The sequence below is a fragment of the Pipistrellus kuhlii genome, unplaced genomic scaffold (assembly GCF_014108245.1).
Source record: "Pipistrellus kuhlii isolate mPipKuh1 unplaced genomic scaffold, mPipKuh1.p scaffold_m20_p_15, whole genome shotgun sequence".
Taxonomy (NCBI): Eukaryota; Metazoa; Chordata; class Mammalia; order Chiroptera; family Vespertilionidae; genus Pipistrellus; species Pipistrellus kuhlii.
The window spans coordinates 4,927,369-4,939,102 of record NW_023425460.1 but is presented as its reverse complement, the minus strand read 5'-3'; positions in this window follow the sequence as shown (position 1 = coordinate 4,939,102).

Genomic DNA, 11,734 nt, shown 5'->3' with positions numbered 1-11,734 from the left:
ATTCTTCATCTCTATCTTCTAAGCATTGCTTCCTGAATCTACCTGCCTCAGCTGGTACATGGTAAGAAAGAAATTACAACAAAGTTTTAATTTTTTTTTTAAGTTCTTCATTCATATAGCTCAGAGTCAAATAATGGTGTAAGACAGGAAAAAAAGAGCCCTCTCCCTCATCTATACGCCTTAAATTTTTATGACTCATTCTTTTGGCATTTATCACAATTTCCTAAAAAAAAAAAAAAAATGTAGTTGTCTTACTACTTCATGATTTTTTTCAGTTTTAGGCACTACTTACTGCCTTTCTCATTCCAACACCACTCACACTTCCTGGCCCCCATGCTCCCAACATAGCCCTGTAATAATTTGGTTAGAGCAACAGTCAGTGTTTACATTATTACCACCAGGTAAACACTATTTCCATGTGTTTACACAATAAGCCCTGGGATGGACTATGATTACTTCTCTTTTCATGCACATGTTTTTATTTCCCCTGGAGTTAATAATTATAACCCCTACTCCATTCACTTAGTTTTCTTTGTACTCAATGCCAAATGCTTCCAGTTATTGAAATCTCCCCTTGGTACATTCAGATGACATTCCACCAGTTTTGTTTTCTTGAAGACATCTCTTCTGGGGCTTTCTGACCTAGTATGATTTAGGCTGGCTGCCCTCTAGACTTGTTGCATTGTGTTCAACCTGCAATATAGCCACTAATATCCTGGGGGATTATCTCCTGTGTCAGATTCCCGCTGTCTGTGTTTTCTTGGTTTAATACCTTATTTTGGTGAAACACATCCTCCAGCAACCCATGAGTCCACACAAACACACAATTTTTTTTTTTTTTTAATCTCAAATGACTGAAAATGTTGTTTTCTACTTTCAAACTTGATTGATAGTTTGGATGGGTATAAAATTTGAAATTGGGGGTAATTTTCTTTCAGAATTTTGAAAGCATTGCTTAAGTATCTTCTAACTTCCAGTGCTTCTAATAGACAGTCAATACATTCTAATTCCTGACCTGTCCCCTAGTCCATTGAGAAACTTGTAGGACCTCCTGTTTGTTTTCAGTGTTCTGAATTATAATGATTTGTCTTGATATATGTCTATTTTCATCCATTCTGTCAGCCCCTCAATGAACCCTTTTAATCTGTTCTTTGGTTTTGAAAAAATTTCATGTACTTTTAAAAAATATATATATTTTATTGATTTTTTTACAGAGAGGAAGAGAGAGTGATAGAGAGTTCGAAACATCAATCAGCTGCCTCTTGCACACCCCCTACTGGGGATGTGCTTGCAACCAAGGTACATGCCCTTGACCAGAATCGAACCCTGGACCTTTCAGTCTGCAGGCCGAAGCTCTATCCACTAAGCCAAACCGGTTTCAGCTTCTTCATGTACTTCTTTGATCATTTCCTCCACTCCATTTTCTCTGTGCTTCCCCTCCCCCCCCCTCTTCCTGGAACTCCTATTATTTATAAGGTGAGCCTCCTGGAGAAGCCCTCTGATTTTCCTATCTATTCTCTCCAACTTTCCATGTCTTTTTACTACTTTCTAGGAGATTTCCTCAATTTTCTCTTTTAATACTTTTATTTTTCGTTTGTTTTGGGGGGGTATTTTTTTTTAATTAAAAAAATATATATTTTATTGATTTTTTACATAGAGGAAGGGAGAGAGATAGAAAGCCAGAAACGTCGATGAGAGAGAAACATCGACCAGCCACCTCCTGCATATCCCCCACCGGGGATGTGCTTGCAGCCAAGGTACATGCCCTTGCCCGGAATCAAACCCGGGACCTTTCAGTCCGCAGACCGACGCTCTGCCACTGAGCCAAACCGGTTTTGGCGGGATTTTTTAATTTTTTTTTTTTAAATAAATCTGCTATGGGGGGATATTTTTTAAGAGTTGGTTTTTTGTTGTTGTTGTTGTTTGTTTTAAATATATTTTATTGATTTTTTAAAATATGTTTTATTAATTTTTTTACAGAGAGGAAGGGAGAGAGATAGAGAGCTAGAAACTCGATGAGAAAGAAACATCGACCAGCTGCCTTTGCACACCCCCTATTAGGGATATGCCCGCAACCAATGTACATGCCCTTGACCGGAATCGAACCTGGGACCTTTCAGTCCACAGACCGACGCTCTACCACTGAGCCAAACCAGCTTTGGCTGTTTTATTGATTTTCCACAGAGAAGAAGAGAGAGGGATAGAGAGCCAGAAACATCAATGAGAGAGAATCATCGATCAGCTGCCTCTTGCACAATCCCAACGGGGATGTGCCCGCAACCAAGGTACATGCCCTTGACCGGAATCAAACCTGGGATCTTTCAGTCCGTAGGCCGACACTCTATCCACTGAGCCAAACCAGTTTCGGCAAGAGTTATTTTTTTTTTTTGGGGGGGGGGATATATTTTAAGAGATTTCCTCAATTTTCTCTTTTAATACTTTTATTGTTTGTTTGTTTGTTTTGGGGAATACTTTTTTTAAAAAATAAGTCTGCTATGAGGGGATATTTTTTAGGAGTTATTTTTTTTGGGGGGGATATATTTTAAGAGTTCCTTTTGCCTTTTTTCAATATATTTTTATTGATTTTTTTTTTAAAGGAAGGGAGAGGGAGAGAGAGAAAAAAACATTGATATGAGAGAGAACCATTGATCGATTGCCTCTCACATGCACCCTGACTAAGAACCAAACCTACAACTTAGGCATGTGCCCTGACCGGGAGTCAAACTGGTGACCTTTTGGTGCACCAATTGGTTAAATGGGACAACACTTAACCAACTGAGCCACACTGGCCAGGGCCCTTTTGCCTTTTATTTTATTTTTTTAAATGTATTTTTATTTATTTCAGAGAGGAAGAGAGAGGGAGAGAGAGATACAGAAACATCAATGATAAGAGGTAATCATTGATAGGCTGCCTCCTGCTTGCCCCTGGGAATCGAACCTGCAACTTGGGCATGTGCCCTTGACGAGAATTGAACCTGGGACCCTTCAGTCCACAGGCCGACGCTCTATCCTCTGAGCAAAACTAGCTAGGGTCCCTTTTGCCTTTTGAATGTTCTGCTTAAAAACAAACAAACAAACAAAACCAGTATTATGTTCTTGTTTCAGTTTATATGACATATATAAAATCATTCTAAGGATATTCATGATAAGTTTTTTTTTTAATTTTTTTAAAATATATATTTTATTGATTTTGTACAGAGAAGGAGAGAGATAGAGCGTTAGAAACATTGATGAGAGAGAATCATCGATCAGCTGCCTCTTGCACACCCCCTACCGGGGATATGCCCGCAACCAAGGTACATGCCCTTAACCGGAATCGAACCCGGGTCCTTCAGTCCCCAAGCCGACGCTCTATCCATTGAGCCAAACCGGTTTCGGCGATATTCATGATAAGTTTTGTTTGAAATTTTTTCTTCTTCTTAAGCCATATCCTTCAAGTATTTTTGTGGTTGTTGTCTTCTTTTTTAATGTCTGCCTTTCATGTTAGATATTTTTGTCAGATGTCTGATGATGTTGGTTTTCTGAATGGAAGCACTAAAAAGCTGATTGGAAACTCTGAGCATGTGGCTGGAGCTTTTCGACTGGCTGAGCCATTTCATTAGTGAAGCTGTTATCAGCATCCTTAGGTCTTTGCTGGGTGGGAAGAAACATCCGTCAGTTAGATTCCCCAGGCACGCTTTCATTTACACCTGGAATGGCAGTGTCACTGTGCTGAATGTATGAGTAGGCTGGAGCTCCACATTACCACTGTCAATGTTTCCTTAATCCCACGCCCTCAGTGCAGAGCCCTATGACTAGCTCAGCTGGTAGCCCCTCCTCTAGAGACCGTCTGGTTTAATTTCTCCTGAGAATAAATGCTTAGTTTTCCACTAATTATCTGGGTAGTAAAATAGGAGAGGGCGTTTCTTCCTAAATTTTTAAACGATTTTCTTGCCAAAGTCTCATACCTCAACCAGGTGGGGAACCCTCCTGTGTGGAGCCCTCCTAGGACTTGAAGAACATTCAGAGGTCAGGATAGAAGGGACCTACAGCCCAAAGGTCAAGGTTATAGGCTGCCACTTAGTCACTGGGTGGCCTCTTGACATTCCTGGAGAGGGAGACATTGTGATTGTCAAAGCAACCTCTTGGGGAGGTTGGTACTTAGAATCAGATGGAGCTGGCCCATTATATATATATATATATATATATATATATATATATATATATATATATATATACACACACACACACATATATATATATATATATAAATATATATATAAATATATATGGAAAAGATGCTTATTTTTCCTAACTGGTCCACAGAAGCCTGGACCAGAGTCCCTGCTCAGCTCCCTGTGCAAACACAAGTAACGGTGTATACAGCATGATTGTTTGAGGCCCTGAGGCAGCACAGCTAGGAGCCTGGGTTCATGGATCAGGACAGTGAGGCGTGTTGGTGAAGGAGTTTTCCTGAGGTCATAGAGGTAAGCTTAGAGCCCAGCAGAAGGAGGCCTACCTGGCCGGTTTGGCTCAGTGGATAGATTGTCTGCCTGTGGACTGAAGGGTCCCAGGTTCTATTCTGGTCAAGAGCACATGCCTGGGTTGCAAGCTTAGTTCCCAGTGGGGGGTGTGCAGGAGGCAGCCAATCAATGATTCTCTCTTATCATTGATGTTTCTATCTCCCTCTCTGAAATCAATAAAAAATATATTTTATATAAATCTTTAGCCCTGACTGGTTTGGCTCAGTGAATAGAGCACCAGCCTGCGGACTGAAGGGTCCCAAGTTCAATTCTGGTCAAGGGCATGTACCTTGGTTGTATCCATTAGAAGGTGTGCAGGAGGCAGCTGATCGATGTTTCTCTCTCATCAATGTTTCTAAGTCTTTATCTTTCTCCCTTCTTCTCTGTAAAAAGTGAATTAAAAAATATTTAAAATAAAATGTAGACCTGAGCCCAGCTGGTGTGGCTCAGTGGTTGAGCATCAACCTATGAACATGAAGGTCACGGTTCAATTCACAGTCAGGGTACATGACCAGGTTTTGGACTCTATCCCTAGTGTAGGGTATGCAGAAGGGAGCCGATCAATGATTCTCATCATAGATGTTTCTTATCTCTCTCTTCCTCTCTGAAATCAGTAAAAATATATTAAAATGTAGATCTGATATTTCTTTAGTTGTAGTGGCATTGTAGGGCCACACTGGGAAGCAGCAGCATCAGTGAGGAGGTGGGGGTGGGAGGGTAGGGGGGCGTGGGCAAGAATCTTTTATTTTTTTAATTTTCTCAGGAAGGACAGGCAAGGCAGTGTGAGCAGGTTTAGGATGGGCTGGTCTGAATAATTTCAATGAGCTCTGGGGTGCAGGAGCTGTCCCTGGTTGTCAGTACCTGGCCTGGGGCCGTTAGGGCAGGGGACTAGTGACCCAAAGTACAAGAGCCAGATAAAAAAGGTGATTGGGGTATGGGCTCGAATTTGGTTGTTTTACATATGGAAGATGCGCTCAAAGAGTGGCCTTCACTATCTCTAGGAATTGACTGGCCCTAAGAGGGGCAGTCTCTCTAGAGTCAGCAAGCCCAAGGTCAGAGCATCCCAGCAAAAGCATGCTTCCTCTAGGGCCAATGCTTCCTCCAGGGCCAATGCTTCCTCCAGGCTCTGAATCTCTTTGCCATCCTTCCTTCATACTTTCTTGATGGCTTTCCACTTTTTACTTTTCTCTTCTTTGGGACGTGGCCCCCTTTCTCTAAATCGAATCTCTAGGCAGCTCAGTTGGTTAAGGCATGCTGCTCTGGCCAGGGGCATGGGAGGAGGGTGTGATGTAGAGCCCAGCCACTGAGTACCCACTCATTACAGACGCGGCCCTAGAGGCCCTGCTGGACTCCCTCCAAGAGGCAGAGGGTGTGAAAGGAGGCCAGCCAGGAGGAGGCTGAACCTAAAGCAGCCACTCAGTGGTGGTATGACCTTAGATTAGTACTTTCCCTCTCACTCTTTTTAAAACAGCTTTATTGGGATACTAGAGGCCCAGTGCACAAAATTTATGAACTTGGGGAAGGGGGGTCCTCTCAGCCCAGCCTACGACCTCTCGCAGTTGGGCAGTAAGGACCTCTTCACTCCTTACTGCCCGCCTGCTTACTGCTCCTTATCACTTGGCTCATTGTTCCTTAGTGCTGCTGGAGGTGGGAGAGGCTCCAGCCATTGCAGCTGTGCTCACCAGCCGTGAGCCTGGCTTCTGGCTAAGTGCTTTTTTCCCTGTGGGAACGAACAGCTCCTGTATTGAGCATCTGCCCCTGGTGGTCAGTGCACATTATAGCAAACGGTCATTCAGTCATTTGGTCAATTTGTATATTAACCTTTTATTATATAGGATTATTATATAGGATCATTCACATACCATACAGATCACCCATTTAAAGCATACAATTCAATGTAATTAGAATATTTAGAATATTCAGAATAATGCATCTCTCATCAAAAATCAATTTGAAAACATTTTCATCATGTCAGAAAAGAAACCTCATGCCTAAATTCCCATATCTCAGCCCTAGGCAACCACGAATATATTTTCTGTCTTTGTAGATTTATCTATTCTGGACATTTCATATAGATGGAATCACTTTATTAGTATATATGGGCCTTGGTGAATGGCTTCTCTCACTTAGCGTAATGTTTTTGAGGATCATCCCTATTGTAGCATGTGCCTAGTACCTCCTTCCTATTTATGGCTGAATAATGTTCCATTGTATGAATATACCTCCTTTATCCATCCATCCATTGTTGGACATTTTGGTAGTTTATTGCTTGCTATTATGGATAATGCTGCTATGAACATTCATGGACAAGTTTTTGTGTTAACAGATGTTTTGAATCCTCTTGGGGATATGTCTAGGTGTGGCCTGGGGTCATGTAGTAAATCTATCTTTAATCTTTTGAGCAACTGCTAGACTATTTTCCAAAGTAGCTTGTTATAAATTGAATGTTTATGTTCCCCCATCCCCAACCCAACTCATACTTTGAAGCCTTAATCCCAAAGTGATGATAATTAGGAGGTGGGGCCTGAGGTAGGTAATTAGATTTATCTGCAAACTGGAGGATGGAGCCCCCATGAAAGGATTAGTTCCCTTATAAGAAGAGAGATGCCAGAGCTTCCATTCTCCACCATGTGAAGATCCAGCAAGAAGGCAGCCAGCTGTCTGCAAGCCAGGAAGAGGGCCTTCCATGAAGAATTAAATCAGCCAGCACCTTGATCTTGGATTTCCCAGTGTCCAGAACTGTGAGAAAAAATGTCTATTGTTTAACCACCTGGTCTATGGAATTTTGTCTGAACTATGACTTGACTGCACCATTTTGATCCCCATCAGCAGCGTAGGAAGGTTCCAATTCCTCAGCATCTTCTCAAACACTTGTTCCTTTTTGTTACAGCCACCCCAACGGGTGTGCAAAGAGCCTCATGTCTTGGGTTTGCCTTTCCCTGGTGGCTCCCCTGCCCTCCCTTGGGCCACAGTTTCCTCCTCTGTCATCTAGAGGTTCTTCATGTTCTGGCCTGACATTCTGAGTCTTTTTTTGTTTGTTTGCTAATCCACACCTGAGGCTATTTTCCCATTGACTTTTAGAGAGAATGGGAGAGGGAAAGGCAGAGAGAAACATTGATGTGAGAGAAACACATGGATAGGTTGCCTCCTGCAGGAGCCCTGACCAGGGCCCAGGTTGAGGAGGAGCCTGCAACCAAAGTATGTGCCCTTGACTGGAGTCGAACCCAGGATCCTTTGGTCCTCAGGCAACACTATCCACTGAGCCAAACTGGCTAGGGCCATTCTGGGTTCTTTAAGTGTTTCCTTTAGAACCCTGAGGACCCACTGCTGTGGATGGGGACTAGGAAGGGTAAGGAGAGGAAAAGGAAGAGAAGGATTTTGAACCAGCTCTCAGAAATCCCTCTAAAGAGCCATAGCCACAGGATGCCTGTCAATTAGTGGGACTTTTCCCTTCATCCAGTCCAAACTGCCAAACTCCTTTACAGGTGAGGAAACTGACGTCCAGAGGGGAGACAGTTCCTAAAGGTGCTCATCCTGTGACGGTGGGCCACTTTCTGGACAATAGTTTTGCCATTTGTGTGATGGGAATAATATCAATCTTCTGGAGTTGTTTCAGGGTTTTACTACTCTGTAAATAACTTATTTAATTTTAATTTTGGAATAATTAATATGCCATACCTATGGCAAAGAAATTCAAACAGTATACAGAGAAGCATACAATGGAAAGCACGTTTCTCTTCCCCGCCCCCTTCTCCGGCCCCAGTGTTACTAGTTTCCTGTCTCTCCCTCGGATATATTCCGAGCACACAACTGAAGCTATTATCACACGGGACCCTAGAGTGGGTGGAGATCATTAACTCGCCTGCTTTTCTAGCTGGTCTTTCCCACTCTGCCCCTTCACCCCTTCTCCCTCCCCCCGCTACAGAGAACCATGGGGTTCCCTTATTTGTCTAGCTCCCCCTTCCCCAGCCTCCTCCACCTGGTAATGATTTCCTAGAGAGTCTCCCAGGGGTCTCCATGGGGACGTTTCCTGCTCCAATCTCCATGGAAACTCTTCAGGTTGCCATGGTGACACTTAAGTGATTATTTGGAGGCCCTTAAATAAATCACTCATGGTGGTATATGCTAGAAACATTTGGCTCTGGCTCTTCTGTTTGGGGCCAGGGTTGGGGCCCAGGCCCACAGGCAGAAAGGGGAGGAGGCAGGAGGAGGTTGTCAGGGCCCTGTTGCCCTTGGTTCTGGTGGGGAGAAGGGCCCTCTCTGGGCAAAGGTGGAATTGAGCCTTCTGAGAAGTGGTGCCGGGACAACCAGTCGGTTGTGCAGTCCTTGAAGAGAGATCCTGCAGCAAGGAGGGCACCCTGCATAGGACTGTGGGCTCAGGAGAGGGCAGCTGCGAGGAAGCTGGCAAGTGGCTGAGCAGGGATTCAAATCAGGATCACTGGGCTGCAAGCCCTCACTGCCTGATCCTAATGCTGAGAGGGGGTTTAAGATTGAATTCACTCCATGCACTCAGTCAATATTTTTATTTATTTTTATTTTTTATTTTAAAATATATTTTATTGATTTTTTTCAGAGAGGAAGGGAAAGGGATAGAGAGTTAGAAACATCGATCAGCTGCCTCCCGCACACCTCCTACTGGGGATTTGCCCGCAACCAAGGTACATGTCCTTGACTGGAATCGAACCTGGGACCGCAGGTTCTATCCACTGAGCCAAACTGGTCAGGGCATCAACCAATATTTTTAAAGCACCTACTGCATGTTGGCCACTGTGCTAAGCACTGAGGATGCTACAGTGAATAAAGCAAAAATCGCCGGCTGGTGTGGTTCAGTGGGCTGAGCATCACTCTATGCACCCACAGGTTGCAAGTTCATTGCAGGATTCCCAGTAAGGGGTGTGAAGGAAGCAGTTAATTGATGTTTCTCTTTCATCGTTGTTTCTATCTCTCCCTCTCACTTCCTCTAGCTCTAAAAGAAAAAACAAAACAACATTAAAAAAAAAAAATACCTATCCTCATGGAGCTTACATCCACCGGGGGAGACACAATCAGCACAGTAAGTGATAAAGAACAGAGGCCAGGCGGTGGTTTACGTGTTCGGGAAGGAGCGAGGACTGCGGGACAGGCTGTAGCACACAGTCTGAGGGGCTCGGTCTCTGGGCAGTCTCAGGGTCAGCCTTTGGGACAATTCTTGAAAAGAAGGAGGGCGAGGTAGACTCCATCAGTGGTGCCGGCTCCTCCCTGGGTTCCGGTAACAGTTTAGTGCTTTTCAGGCTCCCGGCTTCCTGGAGGCCTCACACGACACAATGAAGCAGACAGCCTGGCTGTTTACTCTGTTTTACAGACGGAGAAGCTGACCGCAGAGGGGGGCAGCGTGCCGTGGCAACGCTGCTCAGGGCCGAACTTGAGGGGAATGACCAGAACTTGAGTCTGGGCTACCTTAGACCAGGACCATTTCTTTTTTTCCTTTTTTTTAAAATATATTTTATTGATTTTTTTTTTGCCCCCCTCCCTCCCTCCCCTACATCCCCTCCCTCCCCAGAGTTTTGTGTCCATTGGTTGTACTTATATGCATGTATAAAAGTCCTTCGGTTGATCTATTATCTCTCCCAGATCTTCCTCCCCTTCCCGCTGTAATTTGACAGTCTACTTGTTGATATACTTAGACCAGGACCATTTCTGCCAGACAGTGGACTTATCACCACGCCGGCAATTCATTTGGGCACTGCTTTCCAGAGGATGAACAAATCGCAGGCGTTGTACACCTGGGAGACTGGTTAGTGTGCCTGAGGGATTTGGATTATTTTATTTCTAATGCCAACCTCAGGTGGTTATGGTGTGCGCGCTCCCCTGACATGTATGGGATTTATGGCCATGCTCATTGTCTGGTGGTGAGCAGACAGAAGGGCATTTTCTAACCCCTGGCTTCCCGGGAGACAACACCAACACCAGGAAATGGGGAAGGCTGGAAGCACGGGTCCGAGGCACACAGTGCACAGCGTGGATTCCGCCACAGAGCTTCCTAAGAAGGCAGTGAGACTCAAGTCTTCCTACACCGGTCTCTCTCTGCCTTAAAAAATAATGTTTCTTAAAGTCCTCCTCTAAGGATATTGTTCCTTTGCTTTTCAGAGAGAGTAGAAGGGGGAAGAGGGGAAGAGAGAGAAACATCAATGTGAGAGATTTCAGCTGGTTGCCTCCCACACGTGCCCTGACCAGGGTGTGGGGAGCAAACCCACAACCCAGGTACATGCCCTTGACCGGGAATTGAACCCTTGACCTTTGGATGCATGGGCCAACATTCTAACCACTGAGCAACACTGGCCAGGACTTTACCTTTTTTGTGTGAATCATCTACTGTCAAACAGGCCCTGGGTTTTGGGCCAGGTAACAGGCTGTAGAAAATGACTGCTGGACAGTTTAAGCCCCCAGAGGCGCTCATTGGAAAGTTCCTTGGACAGTGAGCGATTTGCTCAGTCTAGTATCAACCTCAAGTAACTACGAGTGTCAGGCTTCAGAAGTCACAGGAGGCCATGGACACTCTGGGGCCTGGGCTCAGCTCAGACTTGTTGAGCTTCTGGGGAGGATGGGACTGGTCCCCTGCTGGTGGCTCTTGGTCCTTGGAGAGTCCCGGCTCCCTCCACAGGGGCTCCCTGCACACTAACCCTTCTGCCTGGAGCACACCCTTCCCCTTGCCCTTCTCAGCCTTCAGGTATCAGCTTCGATGTCACCTCCTCACAGCGGCTCCTTGGACTTCCCAGCCCAAGCAGGCCTCCGCGCTTCCTAGCGCTGAGCTCTTCCCGGGCCCAGAGCAGCCTGTAAGTAGGCATTTGTTTGCTCTCTTGTACTAACCTGCTTTCCAACCTGCACACAAAGCCACTGGCCCCATGCGGCAGCTGAGTGCTTGAAACTTGAGATGTGCAGTTAAGTGTGCAACATACACTGGATTTTGAAAACTTAATATGTAGAGTGTAAAATAGCTCATTCATAATCTTTTTACTGATATTTTGGGTGAGTTAAAGAAAACGTTAAAATCAAGTTCACCATCACCAGTTCTTTTTAAAAGAAGATACTAGAAAATTTAAAATTCCATCAGTGGCTTGTATTGTATTTCTGTTAGTGCGGTGACTGGGTTAACTGACGAAAAGGGGCAAAGGAATGCTCTATAACCAGAGCCTGGTATTGCTCACAGTAGGTGAGCAATAAATAGTGTAGCCAAAACTGGTTTGGCTCAGTGG